General features: G+C 35.5%; 1 pseudogene; it reads right to left on the bottom strand.

The window, feature by feature from the left end:
- Window positions 1-4374: 4374 nt before the first annotated feature.
- LOC110568921 (uncharacterized protein CXorf49-like) lies at window positions 4375-16585 on the bottom strand (annotated as a pseudogene).
- Window positions 16586-16978: the final 393 nt, after the last annotated feature.

The raw sequence follows: 16978 nt of genomic DNA, 5'->3' as shown, positions 1-16978 counted from the left end.
TTTTCCAGATCTTATCCAAGACCAACAATGAGTCTGAAAGAACTACAGTGTTACTGGGCTTCGGGTGGCCCCTAATGTAGCTATGGCTGCAGTGACCAAAACCTTAGATCACAACACCCAATTCCCTTTAAATACCTGGAAAGCCTTCCCAAGCAAGATGACTAAAAATAACCACAAACCAAAATTCTTGTACAAAGATAACAAGAAATTCCTAATTGTTTGGTGCCCACACACCATTGTATATCCACAAGCATCATGACCATTCAGGAAAATATTGCCTTAGCAAATGAACTAAATAAGTCACCAGAGGACAATCTTGGAGAGACAGAGATATAGGACCTTTCAGATAGAAAAGTAAATATATCTTTGTGGAGGAAACTCAAAGGATTTAAAGATCACACAGAGAAGAAATTTAGATTCCTATTAGATACATTTAACAAAGAAATTGAAGTAATTAAAATGAATCAAGCAGAAATTCTGGAGTTCAGAAATGCAATTGCCATACTAAAGAATGCATCGGAATTTCTTAATAGCAGAATTGAACAAACAGAAGAAAGTCAACTTGAAGAGTGACTATTTGAAAAGACACAGTCAGAGGAGACACAAGAATGAAATAATATAAAACAGTGAAGTATGCCCACAATATCTAAGGAAAGGGGCCCCAAAGTGCAGATCTAACAGTTACTGACCTTAAAGAGAAGGTAAAAAGAGAGATAGTGGTAGAAAGTTTGTTCAAAGGGATAATAACAGAGAGCTTCCCAAATCTAGAGAAATATATCAGTATTAAAGTACAATATTCAAGACTACCTCAAAGTATTTAATAAGCTAACTTCCAAAGGTCAAGGATAAACAGACCAAACAAAAGAGAGAGGGACAGAAGACCCAAATAAATAAAATCAGATGAAAAAGGAAACGTTGTAACTGACACCACAGAAATTCAAAGGACCATCAGTGGCAACTATTAGCAACGATATGCCAATAAATTGGAAAATCTAGAAGAGATGGATAAATTCCTAGACACATACAACCTACTAAGATTGAACCATGAAGATATCCAAAACATGAACAGATCAATAACAATGAGATAGAAGCTGCAATAAAAAATTTTCCCAGCAATGAAAATCCTGGGAGCTGATGGCCTCACTGCTCAAACATTCAAAGAACTAATGCCAATCCTACACAACCTATCCAAAAAGGAGAGATAGAGAGAACACTCCCAAACTAATTATATGAGACCAGTATTACCCTGATACCAAAACCAGACAAAGACACATCAACAACAACAACACACCAAAACTCACAGGCCATTATCTCTGATGAACACTGATATAAAAATGTGAAATCCTCAAAAAATACTAGCAAATTGAATTCACCAACACATTAAAATTAATTTATCATAAGAAAGTGGTATTTATCCAAGGAAGTTTCAACATACACAAATCCATCAGTGTGATACATTATATTGACAGAATGACAGAGTAAAAAACCATATGATAATTTCAATTGATGCTAAAACAGCATTTGATAAAATTCAATACCCCTTAATGATAAAAACCCTGAACAAAGCTGGGTATATAAGGAACATATCTTAACATAATAAAACTCCTACACAACAGACCCATAGCTAGTGTTAGGCTGAATGAAGAAACACTGAAAGTCATTCCTCTAAGATCTGAAACACAACAAGGATGCCCGCTTTACCACTATCATTCAACATGATATGAAAGTCCTAGCTGGAGTAATCAGATAAGGAATAAAAGGCATCTGGGCATAAAAATTGGAAGAGAAATCAAATTATCCTTGTTTACAGATGATATGATAAACTTCTATGCCTTTCCGCATTAAAAAAAACATTTAGGATTTCCATTCTTTTGTATTTACTGAGGAGTGATTTACTTCCAATTATGTGGTCAATTTTAGAGTAGGTGTGATGTGGTGCTGAGAAGAATGCATATTCCGTGGATTTGGGGTGGAGAGTTCTGTGGATTTGGGGTGGAGAGTTCTGTAAATGTCTATTAGGTTTGCTTGGTCCAGGTCTGGGTTCAAGTCCTGGATATCCTTGTTAATTTTCTGTCTTGTTGATCTGTCTAATATTGACAGTGGAGTGTTAAAGTCTCCCACTATTATGCTGTCTTCCTAGTAATGAGTGAGTTTTATCCTACAAGAACTTAGTGTTAAAAAGAGCCTGGCACCTTCCTTCCCTCTCTCTCCTGCTTCCTCTTTTACCGTGTGACAAGACAGCTCCCCATCCCCTTCTGCCATGAGTGAAGCCTTCTTCCTGAGGCCGTACCAGAAGCAGATGCTGGAGCCATGCTGTACATCCTGAAGAACCCTAAGTCAAATAAACCTCTTTTCTTTATAAATAAATAAAAAAAAAATTTAGGGAAGTAAAAATATATATAAAGACTTTTAATTTCCTCACAAAATTACCATTTCTGGTGCTATTCATTTCTTCCAACATATTCAAGGAGGTATCTGATTTTATTTTGCTTCAGACTAAAGAATTCTCTTTAGCATTTATACTTCTTTTTGTTTCTTGGACCTGTAAGTTAATATTGTTTATCTAATTTTGAAAGTGTTTGATAGTTACTTCAAACACTTTTTTCCTACTCATTTTCATTCTCTTTGTTCTTGCTAAGATTAAATTCACATGTATATTAAGCTTCTTGGTATTTTTCTACATATATGTAAGTCTTCATTAATTAAAAAAAACTTCTTTTTCTGTGTGTTTCAGATTGAGTAACCATATTATCAACTATTAATTTTTTTCTTCTGCCATATCAGTATGCTATTTATGACACCTACTGTATTTTTAATTTCAGTATTAGTTTTTAATTCTAGAATTTCCATTTTGTAGTTATAATTCATCTATTAATATCTCTTATCTGTTTCACAGTAGGATTATTTTATTTTTTAGTTGTTTGAAAACAAGTTTTAATATTATTGAAAATTATTTACTGTAGTTGCTTTGAAGTCACAGTACATTAAATTCAACTGCTCATCATCAATTTCTATTAACTATCAATATATTTTTCTGAGTATGGGTCCTACTTTCCTGTATCTTTCATCCATAGTAATTTTTGTTCGAAAACATGACATTTTAGATGATACATTGTGTCAAACCTGGATTTTACTATATGATTTTGATGACTTTTGTTATTTTTTGGTCTTAGAGTCAGTTAACTTGCTTGCTCTTCAATCTCTTCTCTCCTATGCAGTACAGCAGCTACTTTTGCTTAGTACAGACAGATTCCAGCTGCTGCTATTTTATCCTGGCCCTATGGATCCTTGCTGTGACTGTTTGGTTTGATAATTACCCAACAATTTGGGCAGATTTTGTGATTAGATTTTGGAAGGATTACCTGTCTATTCCTTGCTTTGGATACTTATTTAAATTACCAGTTGTTCTGCAAGCCTTGAATTTTTCAGTCTTCTGATACCTCAAGCCAATAACGTTTTAATGTTTTGCTGCTTGATATGACAATGGCTAGGGAAATGCATACAGTTTAAAAACATATATAGGAAACTTAGAAACCTCGTCTTTTGTCAGTTTCCTTCAGGATTAGATTCCACTCTGGACATGGCTTCTTTTTCATTGAACCCCTGGTGCCACCTCTACACATATATATTTTAGTTATTAATGTGGGAATTTGTGCAGTATTTTTACTCATATTTTGTGTCTCATTCTTGTTGCTTTTTTGCTTTAAATATTTCTCACTTAAGTTCACAGTTACTTTTCCAGCCCCAAATTCTCTCTTCTGTCACCTTAAATTGAAAATTCTGTGGTTTTGCAACTGTTGTAATCATGCATGTGGTTGGAAAATCTGCCCGGGCAAGAAAGCCATAAATTCACAACTCTACTTTGCAGACGAGGTGTTTCAAAAATAAAATCTAATTTGTGTTACGGCTTGTTTTGGCCACTTTTAAATGCCTGTAAGTAGTTGATTTTCTAAAATACATTTTGTATGTATAATTGCTATTTAAACAAGTTTCACGTAGTCGCTTCATTTGCCTTAATTACCTGCTTCTATTCACTGTCAATTTAAATTTTACTCATAATGCAATATAACACACTGTTGCTTCATGAGCTTTCTGTATGTATAATTTAAGCCTGTACTCCTTATACCAACTTTTCAATTTTCTCTCTTAGAAGTATCAAAAGAGAAAATCTTTATTTTTTTATTTTTAATTTTTTTTTTTTTTTAAATGAGAACTTTATTTGAAACTGCTTTGAACTGCAGTGGGAAGAGGGCAAACGCAGAGGCAGAGAGGAAGCCTGGGTTGAAGAGGATTCGGGGGGAACCAGCTTGGCTGCAGCTCAGGGGCTCCAGAGGTACCAGCTGCACATTTTATAGGAAGACGCTGGCTCCATCTTCAAAAGTCCTGGGACTTGTCAATGAGGCGCTGCACGGCCGCTAGTTGGTCTCTAAGGTCATTAACTTCCACCTGCAGCAGGACGCGCCGAGGACGGCCCTGGGCTTCCGGGTCTGCTGCTGCCTTTCCGGTCTTGGGGGATGGACAGGCCGCTGCTGGTCACGGGGTCTGGGCACGAGACGTCTCACGCTCAAAGCCGAGGACTGTGACGTTCCTGGAACTTGGGGAGCTCTGGTGGGGTCGCCACTGCTGCATTCTCCACGACGCACGGACAGGGAAATCACCTCTGGCTTGTGTGTGGGCAGTTGGGCCCTTGGGACCTCATCTCTATTTGGGTCATTATCTTCTCTGGCCGCAGCCTGGGACTCCCTGGTCTTTCTTCCTGCCGATTTCTTCCCAGGGCTTCAGTGCTTGAGCTCCTCGGGTCTCCCGGACTTCCCCAGGAGACCCACACCAGAGACTTGCGGGAAGCTGGCCGGATCCTGCGGAATTGTTGAGAGTGTCTGCCCCCAGGCAGGAAAGGGTTCCTCTGGGGCCAGTTTTGGCTCACCCCCTAGGGATTTCTTCTCCTGGGCCACCTTCCTTCCTGAGAGCCCCAGGGTACCAGCGCTGTAACGTCAGTTCCTGAGCAGCTGGGCCTGGACCCCCACCTTTCGCCAGACGGTGCTCTGCATTTTCTTCGAGGAAGACGCGTCAGGCTCTCCCACGGCCGGCCTCTCCACGGCTGGACTGAGTCTGCGGGGAGCAGAGGTCAGGAGAGGGCCCTGAACGTGAAGGTTACTCTCCCTGCGGTGGATACTCCGACGCCTGCAAATGTCTGCTGGCTTCTTGGCGCTTCCAGGCTTGACCTGGCTTCCTTCTCTGGTGCGAATGATTACTCTAATCACTGGTAAGTGGCTGCTCGCAGACAGCAGGGCGGGGCCTTCCGCGGAGGGCTGCTGGGGATCCACTGGACCGCTCACACTGCTCTTAGAGCCCCTTTCCGGGTTCTCTCAGGCCGGGCCTGGGTGTTAATTCTCTCTCTAATTACCTAAACCTGTTTGGTCAGAGTGTTAGTCCTGGCCAGGCTACATGTTGTCTTAGGTCAGTTGCTGTTCCCTAGTCTAATTAAAAATAGCAACACTGGCAAAGTCTAACAAGGTTCAGAACATGTACCCCAGTCTGGCTCAGAGAGGTAATGAATCACCTAGGCTTTCTCTGCAACCTTGCTCAACTTAATTACACACACACACACACACACACACACACACACACACACACACACATATACACACACACATATATATATATTTGTAAAGGATGTGAAAATGAAAAGCCTTACAGTTACTATAACCAGTTTAGAAGAAATCCCACAATGCTAAAAAAAAAAATGACATTTGGTTTTAGATTTCATTTAGGTGATGAAAAAGTTTTTGCAAGTAAAGTTTAATTTTTTTTAAAGCCCTGTAAAACTCAGTGAAGAAATGTACCGTTTTAGCATATTAAAATTTAGAACTTAAAATGGCCTTAATGTTTATTATGTTCAAATACTAAATAGATGAATTTCAAGACATAATTTAACATCTCATAGCCAGATAATGACAACAAGACTAGCATATACATCTTTAAACTGCAAGTCATTTGCTCTATTCATTCTACTCTTCTGCCAATATACATAGACTTATATAAAAAGAAAAAAAATACCAAAATATTCACACTATAACAGTAACTTGAGGAATATTTATGCCAATTTTATATTGTAATGTTCTTTAAATTATGTACATATACTTTGATGTATCCAATTGCAGTGCAATATACAAAGATGTTTAGTAAGTTCTATAATCTTCACATGATTGCTACATGATATAATTAAAATTAATACTAAAACAAATTCTTGATTATATTAGAAATATTTTAAAATTTTTCATTTAAGATGGCAGATTAGATATATATTATTTTCCTTCATGATACAGCATAAAAATAATGAAATACATATATTTTTAAGGACACAAACTCCTAACAAATAAAATAACTAGAATTTAATAATCAACAGACGAAAGATTTAAACTTTTCTGGGAGATGAGAGTGGATTGAAGTGTGTTGAGAACTGAAGCAGAGCTGAAGAAGCCACATCTTATGGGGTGTTCCAGATACACATACGTTAGAAGGGAGCTGACCTGCTATAGAAAGTAAAAATTTCAGAGAGGCTGTGAATTCTGAAGTTGGCACTATGTAGGAAGGAAGAGAAAGCGATGCTGCAGACAAGGGAATATATAAAGTCCATATTAAAAAAAGGCTTGATACCGCCTACTTTTCCTTATCCTGCATGCCAGATTGTCACATAGGGTTGGTTAGGGGAGGCGTTCTCTAAAGAAGTAGAATGTATTATTCAAGACAACATGACCCTGCATTTGGATCATTTATTATTGTTATTATTGATTCGTTGTGCTGTAAGTAGTAGTAGTCATCAGTTTGGATGACACTACTACTTTACTCTTCAGAGTTGCTAAATGATCTTCTATTATTATCTTGATAATTTCCATCTGATAATTTCCATTACTACCTTGATAATTTTGTTTTATATGTTCTCTCTTTCTAGTATTTCTATTGGTTGAATATGATTTTCACTGTGTTTTGATCTCTAGTCTAATATTTCTGCAAATACTTTTATTCTCATAATCATGTTTTCTTAAAATATACATTTATCAAGGTAATCATAGAAGTTAGTTTAGCAACTCTGAAGAGTAAAGGTCTCCAAATTGATGACACTACTACTTACAGAACAATTAATCAATTAAAAAATCCAAATAAAGGGCCATAGTTTGTGAAATCTCAGAATGCCAAACAAATGTAAGATCCTAATGACTTTCAAACATCAGAAACAGGCCCCTTATGGGGTTAAGTTATGGGGGATTAGATCTTCTGCCAGCAACAATTGGTGCTGAAAACAACTGAACCGGATTTTGGGAGTATAGAAGGAAATAATGTTGTTTAATTTAGAATTCTAAACCTAGTCAAAATACAAACAAATGTGAAAGAATAACAAATAAATATTCAGACATATAATTACTGATGCCATATAAAACTGAAACCTACTTGTACTTCAGCGAAGAAAAATTATAAATCAAAAAAGAGGACTACAAGAGATCAAGAAAACATTGAGAGGATTTAGAAGTCCCAGGACAGCTTGGATTCACTGGGAGAATAGAGATATGAGACATAAAAAGAATTCAATGGAACATATAATATGATGGACAATTTCATAAATCCACAATATAATAAAACTACTTGGTAGAGCACAAAATGGAGAGTCAATTTAAACTTTATATTATGAACATTTTCCGACCAACATAGAACTTTAGAATAGGAAATGTAATTCTAACACACAGCTTGCTTTTGCAGATAATAATATTTTAAAAATATAACCATGATAATTTAAATATTATATTGGTTTTGAAATTTGAAATCGACACATCCACTGATTTGAGTAGAGTTAACCAAAATGTGATAAACCTTTATCTTCTCATGTCTTTATACTGTATTTAATAGCAAAGGAAATGGAGCCTTGAATATATTATTTGACGTTTTAGAGTTGCAAAGTTAGATTAGTGATAAAGCAATATTAGCAGAGAAAGTATGTGAATGGTATGAGACATAATCTTAGCTACTATATCAGAAAGTCACTAGGCAATATCTAAAGTTGAAAGACCATAGAATACTGGTAATAATATTATTTACAGATGTGGAGTTAGTAATCAAATGAACTAAAAATGCAAAGATTGAAAGAAGTTGATAGTGAGGAAAGAAGAAAAGATATTACTCTGGGGGTGGAAAGAAAAAGATTGGGATAAGAATTTATTGTTCTTCACTGTAAGCATTTCTATATAATTTTACTATTTAATATCCACCCATGTACGTGTGTTACTTCAATCTTTTAGAAAAAAACTAATGAAGCAGAAAATTACTAGAGGACAATACATTGCTAGAAACATGATGTGTATTCATGTTTTGGTCTGGTCTACCAATATAGATAACTTGTTAGAGGCACAGTCTATGATCAAAAAAATTTATATGCTTTCTACATTATACATCATATAAAAGGCAAAAATCTCCAGGAATAAATCCTAATAATAGATTCAGAGATTCAAGTAGCAGTCACCTTCAAAAATAGTTATTTAAGCTAAAAAATTTTTAAACTGCAGACAACAAGCTGCCAGTTAGATTATGTTGAAAAACATCCAGCTCCTATGTCTAGGAATGATTTGAACATTACCAGGCAAATCCATTCAGTTAAAAGTCCTCAGGAAACACACATTTTATTCCACTTCCTAAGTGCAAAATTGAAAAAGGAATTTAGTTGAGTGATTTTTTGGAGAGTAGCTATCTAGGAATCGAAGTTTTAAGGCAATCTGATTTCAAAACTGAGAATATGATTTTGTATGTATAAAAATACTCCCTCAAAAAACAACCTTAAGTCATCTTTGTATGTATGCCATGGTTTAAATGGTTGAATGAATTAATTCACATCATAGGGTCAAAGGAAAGAATCAGAAAGAAATGTAATTATCTGTTGTCCAGATAAAGTGGAGTTAGTATAAAAAGTTCCAACATTACTCAGTGATGCTCTCTACATAACCCATTTTAATGAAAAAAATATATTGATATCCTGAACTGAATTTGAATGCTATTTGATAAGATTTCATGGTGTGCGGAAGATCCTGATAACTCTATTGACTAATGCTAAGTAAAGAATTTGGCACTGTAATGTTTTAATGACTATAGCTTTCTAAAATAATTTGAAGCCAGGTAATGTGATGTCTCCAGTTTTGTTGTTTGCTAAAGATTTTCTTGGCTACTTGCGGTGTTTGTAGTTCCATATACATTTTAGGATCGATTTATTTATTTTTCTGATAAATAACATTGGAATTTTGATGAAGATTACACTGAATCTGTAGATCACTTTGGACAACATGGATATTTAAGCAATATTAATTCTTCCAGATTATAAACATAGGATGTCTTTATATTTATTTATATCTTCTTGAATTTCTTTCATTGAAGATTTGTAATTTTCAGCATATAGATCCTTCACCTCCTTAGTTACATTTATTCCAAAGAATTTATTTTTTTATATTGCTGTAACAAATTGGATTTTATTTTGGGGGGTGGAAATAGTTTGTTGTTAGTGTATAAAACTGTTACTGATTTTTACATGTTGATGTTATACCCTGGAACTTTACTTTCCATTTTTTTTTTCCTTGACATGGAGTTTCACTCTTATTGCCCAAGCTGGAGTGCAGTGGCACGATCTTGGTTCACTGCAACCTCCACCTCCCTAGTTCAAGCGATTCTTCTGCCCCAGTCCCCCGAGTAGCTAGGATTACAGGCATGTGGCACCCCACCTGGCTAATTTTGTGTTTTTAGCAGAGATGGGGTTTCTCCATGTTGGTCAGGCTGGCCCCGAACTCCCAACCTCAGGTGATCTGCCCACCTTGGCCTCCCAAACTACTGGGAATATAGGCATGAGTCACTGCACCCAGCCTCTTTAGGGTTTTCTGTATGTAAGATCATGTGATGAGCAAACTGTGAGAATTTTACTAAAATACAACATGTTTAAGTTCTGTTGACCATTAAATAAATTTGCATAGATTACCTGACAGCTAATGTTGTCTCTTGTATTTATCTAGAGGCACATTTGTCCATGTGTCCGTATTTCCCTGATTCTCAGTCTACAAGGCTGCTGACAGGTATTGCATACTCCCTTGCTCTCACAATCTGTTTTGGAGCACAGTATTTAAGCGTTAATAAACTTGTGCCTGCCACTGTGATAATACATTTGAACCAAATTAATAAAATTTGGCATAAAGTGTGTTTAAGAGAATCAAAATAAATGTTAAATTTTAACCAAACCATTAAAAGCTACAACTAAAATTCAAATAGACCATGACAAGGTCTTAAACATCTCTAAAAACATGATAACTAAAACCTAAATTGTTAGTAGATACCCCATCATGCTTACCTCTAAATATGAATCATTCATCAAAATTATTTGACAGAGTATCAGTAGCAACAGCCTAAAACTCAAAGGACTTGGTAGTGCTATAGGATGCCGCTAGAGGGGCCCATTCATACTCTTGAAGAGTCTCATCAATCCCTTTCAGACGTGATCTGGTAATTCCATCCTGACTCCATGAAACATTGCTGTGGGTCAGAGACATTTGCCTTCCACAAGCCTCTCTACCGGAATGGGGAATGGACTTGCCTTCTCAATGAGCTAGAAGCATTTGTGGGTGTGCTCAACCATTCCCACCATGTGCAAACTTCGGACCCTGTATTTTCCCTTTTATTTTTTGAAGAAGCACCGTAACATGGGGTCACATATGTTTCACTCCCAACTCCATTACTAGTTCTGTGCTTGTAAGAAAGTGGTTCATCTTTTGAAGGCTATTTCTCCCAAGTAGAGTATGAGTAATAACTATACATATCCCACAGAGCTCTCAACATGACTAAATGAAGTTATGCACGTAAAATGTTTAATGAGCAGCATTTGGCACAGAGTTAGCACTAAGTAAATATTATTTATATCATTTCACTTTTTCTTCTTCCCCTCTTCTGCCAATAGCACATGCAGACATCTATTAGACTCTACAAGAGCAATCATTAATAAATGTAGAAGATAATAGTGATAGTCAATGCCATGAATAACTGGGTTTAAATAAATTCTTGGCATACTCTAAAAGTAATGGAAAAAACAGACTTTCTTTACCTTGGAGATAGTCTGTGCTTTTCTTCTAAAATGTATATTTTAAATTCATCCTTGTAAAATGTCTATTTTATGTGAATTGACAGTTCACTGATACAATCATTTGATCGAAAAACTGAAAAGCTGGATAATAAAAGCATCTTGCATTCAAAAACCAATGTGAGAATTTCTGAATTTTATCTACTCTCCTGTTTCAGAGTTTCTTTCTATATTTTTAAAAGGAGCAGCATTTAGTCTCTCATCTATCATTGAACTAGAATAGACTTCCAACAAGTGTTCAGGTTGCAAAAATTGTTTTAGGAAACTATGATTATTATCTCTAGGTTCTATTTTTTTTTCTTCCAAGTGATTTTTTTTCAAATGCCCTTTTAATATTCACTTTTATGGCAACTAAAATGCTGTCACAGTGTTCCCAAGATGCTGTCAATGCTACTCTGTAGTAAATAACATTATAATGTCAATGCATGACTAAGGAAGTGACATGATGTCAAGGATGCACTCAGTGTGGTTGTATCATAAATTCAGTAGAAAATACATATTTATGGAGACCTTCTTTGGATGTCAAAAGAGAGTAATGCAGATGTTACATTACTGAGAAAAAAAAAATCACTTCAGAGAAACTTTGTTAAAGATGATGGAAATTCTACTGAGTAAAGGGAATTTCAAGTCTTGGCAGTCAAAGTGCCTTCAGATTTCAAGGTGTTTTTATATCTCCCCTGACAACTCTAAGGACTATACCCGCCCCTCTGCACTGTGCCACCCAACCCAGTTGCAAAAACTTGATGTCCTGGGTACTGAGAGGGTCAAGAGACATAGATTACAACCTCTTTCACCCTTGAATTACTGATAGCAGAATATTATTTCTATTTATACAAAAAAAGAGAGGTCCTTTGGCTGCTGTAATTAACTGTAAGACCTGCTCCCTTTGAAGACTCTCCTTCTTCCACTATGCTTTGCACTAGAATTTATTTTATTAGAAAATAAATCATTTGGTTTAAGTATTAAAATATCAAGGCTACTAGGCAGATAACAAATAAAAGCTTCTCTGTTGGTGTGTTCTTTTCCCACCTGTATCCCTTTAAACATTCCCTCAAGCCATGAGAGAAGTTAAATTTTTTTTCTTTCTCTTCACTTTTACCGCAATCTCATTTTATATTCTTTCTCCGTTGATGTGAGTGACCTTGTACTGTTAATGATTCTGCTCTTTTTCCCTCAAGATGGTGGGATAGGAAGATACAGGGAAATGGATTCTAATTTTTGAATAGAATCATTTTCCAGTAATCCATTAGACACTTATTTTTAGCTATAAGTTAAAATTTTTAGTGTTGTTACTAATACCAATGTAACAGATGATGCCCTCGCCATGTTCTAAACTGGTAGGAGAGGTGAGAATGTCAACTAATAAACACAAGGTGGCAAGTACTGTAGTGGACCTGGATATTATGAAAGCAAAACGGGGTAGATGCTCATGGAATCCAGGGATTATTTATTACCATCTTCCAGTCAAAATTCTTTTAACTGCACAGAAAGGGAAGCTTTACTCTAGACCACTGAAGGAGTTTCTATTAGATTGATGGAAGTAGAACCCAACGGTAGGAGGAGTTGTTTGAGTTTCTAATGACTGGGAGCTAGAGAGCCACCAGGCCTCTGGGCTCACCATTCGCCTCCCTTCATGAGATGATGTGGTTTCTCTCATCTATAATTATCTCTCTATGTCTATTCCTTTCTCCTATTTAAACACCTTTCTATGCTTTTTTTCCTCTTCTGCAAAGCTCTACAAGGATATTATTGCTTATGGTGCATTATTACCATTTCAACACCTGAGCCTATACCACCTGTAGGCTTCCATGTAGTCTCAGTGGAAAGTCCTGATGCAAAGCAAAAGGAGGATGATTGTGATTCCCTCAACAGTTTTTTTTTTTTTTTTTTTTTTTTTTGGTTGGGGCTGCGAGTGGAGGAGTAAAAGCCCTATGTGTCATTGTCTAGTTTATGCTTTGTTTCTACTGGAACCAAAGTTTACATTAGAAAAGTACTGGGTATGGGGCTGGGTGTGGTGGCTCACACCTGTAATCCCAGCACTTTAGGAGGCCAAGCTGGTTGGATCACTTTAGCTCAGGAGTTCAAGACCAGTCTTGGCAACATCATGAAACTCCATCTCTACTAAAAATACAAAAATTGCTCCAGCCTGGGTGTCAGAGCAAGACTTTGTCTCACAAAAAAAAAAAAAAGAAAGAAAGAAAAGAAATGTACGGGTGGTATGGGAGACAACATTATTGATTTGTCTCGTATACCTCATTTTCTTTTAAAGCTAATACAAGTTTCTCATTTTCTTCTATATTTTATAACAAACTGAGATGAGTTTCTTAAAATGTGAGATAACAGGTATTGTCAGTGGGGAGGGAGACGGGGAAGTCCAGTAGAGATGAGTTCTACAGTGAAGCACCAAGGCTGGGAAAGGCTGAACATTTGGGGTCACTGGGCATCTAGTTATTCTGAGGTGAGGAGAACACAAGAAAAATATTAACATTCACCAGGATACCAAAAAGTGGAAGAGATGTTCAAAAGGAACAGGAGGAAAACAAGAAATATAAATTTTACCCAGGACTTCTCTGAACAATGTAAGAATAATGACCTTCCTTGATGACATTGCGTTACTTCTGATTACAAAGTCATTACTTTATTCCCACTCTAATTGACAGAATTTTTGATTTTCTGACTACAAAGTGAACTTTAAGTCCTGAATGGGATTTTATCGTGTTTGTATGTATGCTCTTCTTTGCAAGAAGTTGGTGGAGTGTTGAGAGATCAAGTTAAATTGATCCTGCTTATATGATAGATTTGTTACATCATTCTTATGAATAAATACATGTGAATTCATTTATTATAAGATTTATGTTTTATATATACATGTTGCAAGGGGTATGGAGATGGTGAAGAACTGTTGATGGCAGTCTGATGAAGAACGAGTAAAATAACAGAAAAATTGCAGATACAGCAAGGCCAACATTTTTAAAAACCTGCTCATTTTTTTCTCTTCTTTCCTTCTTCTCTCCCTTCCTCATCATGTTCCAAGCACAATTTTAGGAGGGTTGGCACAATTCAAAGGTATAAAAAAGAATAACAAAAAGTGGACCATATGCAAAATCATAACCTCTGATAGCGTTGTAAGGTAGAACTAAGAATGGGATTTAAAATATAAAAACTATTGGGCCACATGTGTGCTACAAGAGAGACAAGATTTTAATAGCTGTGATCACATTAGAGAAAACGTGGTCAATTATTTCCCTAACTGAGCTGGAGTGTCCCTCCCTGTCATTTGTGACTTGTTAAGATTGCCTGGTGGTGCCACCTTCATTCCCCAAGTTTTTTTTTTTTTATTGCCATTGGAATTTCAAAGTCATTTTCTAGATTTTTGAGAATTCCCAAAGAGCTTCTATTTTCCATGGTCATTTCTGGTATCAAACAGGTGTCCCAGCAAGTTTGTCCGGGATAAGGGATGTATTCCATCCTGTGGCTGCTGTTTCTCCTTCAATTCAGTTTGAAACTCACCACCTTCCTCACCAAAATACTTTCTCCATGAGGCAATTGAGTGTAGCAAATTTTACTGAGAAATTAAAAAGACTGCAGAGTAATTATTGTGTAACAATGTAACATCAACCTGACAACTGTTAAAATTCCTCTAATTTTGAAATATTTTTAGTGCTTGCTTTATTCCAGCAGTACTCAGTCTCATATTATCTCAGTGGCTCCTCTATCCATTTCCCTCCTTTTATTCTTTTTCTTCCCCTCCCACATTCCCTAACAAAACAAAACAAAACAACAGCAACTACAACAAAGAAACCTCAAAATAATTTAGTTTTCTTTTCTGGTACATTGGCAAGGAGCTTTGAAATGGTCCTTTGCAAGGGTCCTTTGCTATTTCATTCCGAATACTCAATCCAGATAGATAGATAAGATATTTCCCAAAGCATGTATAATCCGCAATTAAGAGATTTCTATGGCTGACAGTAAAAAAAAATACAATTTCACTGCAGATTTTTATCAGAAAAAAAACTTATTCTCAGATGTACAACTACTCTTGACAATAAAAACACATAGCAACAGACTCACAGTTCATCTTCAGTCTACAGCAGAGCTGCAGAGCTAGAGCCAACTCACAGCTGTAATTCCTAATGTGAGTAGAAATAAATCTTTTTGTTATAAAGTCACTGAAATTTTGGAGTTGTTTGTGAAATTGCATTACTGCAGCAAAAGCTGACTCACATGGTGCTATGCATTTTCCATTTGACAAACATACCTTTATAAAGACCAAATAAAATATATGTATGTACAACTATGATCTCTATACAGCTACAAGTTAGTGAAACATTTTTAAAAGGATGAATTTATTATTGTGCATGCCTCAATTTTTCCCTTATAGCCTAGTGATCTTCATGTAAAGATATCTTAAATCAAAAACCATTTTATGTTGTTTTCTAAAATTTATTTTTGTTTCATTTTAGAAAAAAATATAATTAAACTATTTTAATAAAGATTTTAGCATAATTTATATTTAATGATTGAAATCCCAAATTATACATCTGTGTTTTTAGTTTTCAATTATTACACTTGGAAACCATTTCAAATTTACTGTTAGTTATACATCTTTGCAATTCGAACTTAAAGTGACTACTGTGTGACAGGCCCCATGACAAATACTGCTGAGTTCTTTTCATGGTGAACAAGAATCAGCTTGTGCAAGACTTTTATTTTTCCTGAGTCTTTTTGATTCAGCCATTCCTCATTTCTTTTTTCTAATTTTGATTTAAAATTTTCATATAGTAAAAATAACTTTTAAAAAATTTGGTATTCTTCCTGTGAATTTTAGCACATGTATAGCTGCTTCATGTAACCATGGAATATCAGGATGTGGAACTGTAATATAAGCCCAAGGAAATTTTCCCATGCCAACCATTCATACTTACACCTGCTCTTCACCCTTCTGCCAACACACATCTTTGGCAAAGGTGGATTTAGTCTTTGTCATTATATTTTCCATTTCTGAGATATTATATAAATAATATGGTATGTAATATTTGAAATTGGCTTTTATCATTTAGAACACGCTTTTGAAATTTATCAGGCTGTTGTATTCATATTTCATTTCTTTCCATTTCTGAGTAATATTCCATTGTATGGATATATAGTGTTTATCTGTTTACCTACTGAAGGACATTTGAGTTCTTCTCAGTTTTGAACTATTACAAATAAAGCTTTGAATATTTTTTTGAGATTTTTGTCTGATGATTTTTCTCGGATAAATATTTAAGAGATAGATCACTGGGCCATATGATAAGAAATAACTTATAAGAAAATTCCAAATCACTTTCCAGAGTACCTGTAACATTTTACATTCCTACCAGCAGCAATCCAGTTGATCTGCATTCTCATCAGTGCTTGATAGTGTTCATATTTTAAAATTGCAGCCATTCTAATAGATGAGTAGTGATATCTTATTGTGGTTTTAATTTGTGTTTTCCTAATGACTAATGATGTTAAATATCTTTTATCTGCCTATTTACTCTTCTTGCATTTTCTTAGGTGAAGTTTTTGTTCAAGACCTTTGCACAATTATTAACTGGGTATTTTTATTATTGCATCTGAACATTCTTTACATATACTGGAGAAAAGTTCTTGTCAAATATCTTCTCCCAGTGTAATATTTATGTTATCTCTTTAAAGGGTATTTTACAAAGGTTTTAAGTTTGCTAAAGTCCAATTAATTAATACTTTTAACACTTTTACTTTTATGTTATCATGTCTCAGAATTCCTCATGTAATCCTCTATTATCAAGGTTTTCCCTTACATTTTTCTCTAATGTT

This window comes from Aotus nancymaae, unplaced genomic scaffold (assembly GCF_030222135.1).
Source record: "Aotus nancymaae isolate 86718 unplaced genomic scaffold, 86718_ANA_hifiasm-v0.15.2.pri h1tg000002l, whole genome shotgun sequence".
Taxonomy (NCBI): Eukaryota; Metazoa; Chordata; class Mammalia; order Primates; family Aotidae; genus Aotus; species Aotus nancymaae.
This window is presented reverse-complemented; position numbering and strand designations above follow the sequence as displayed.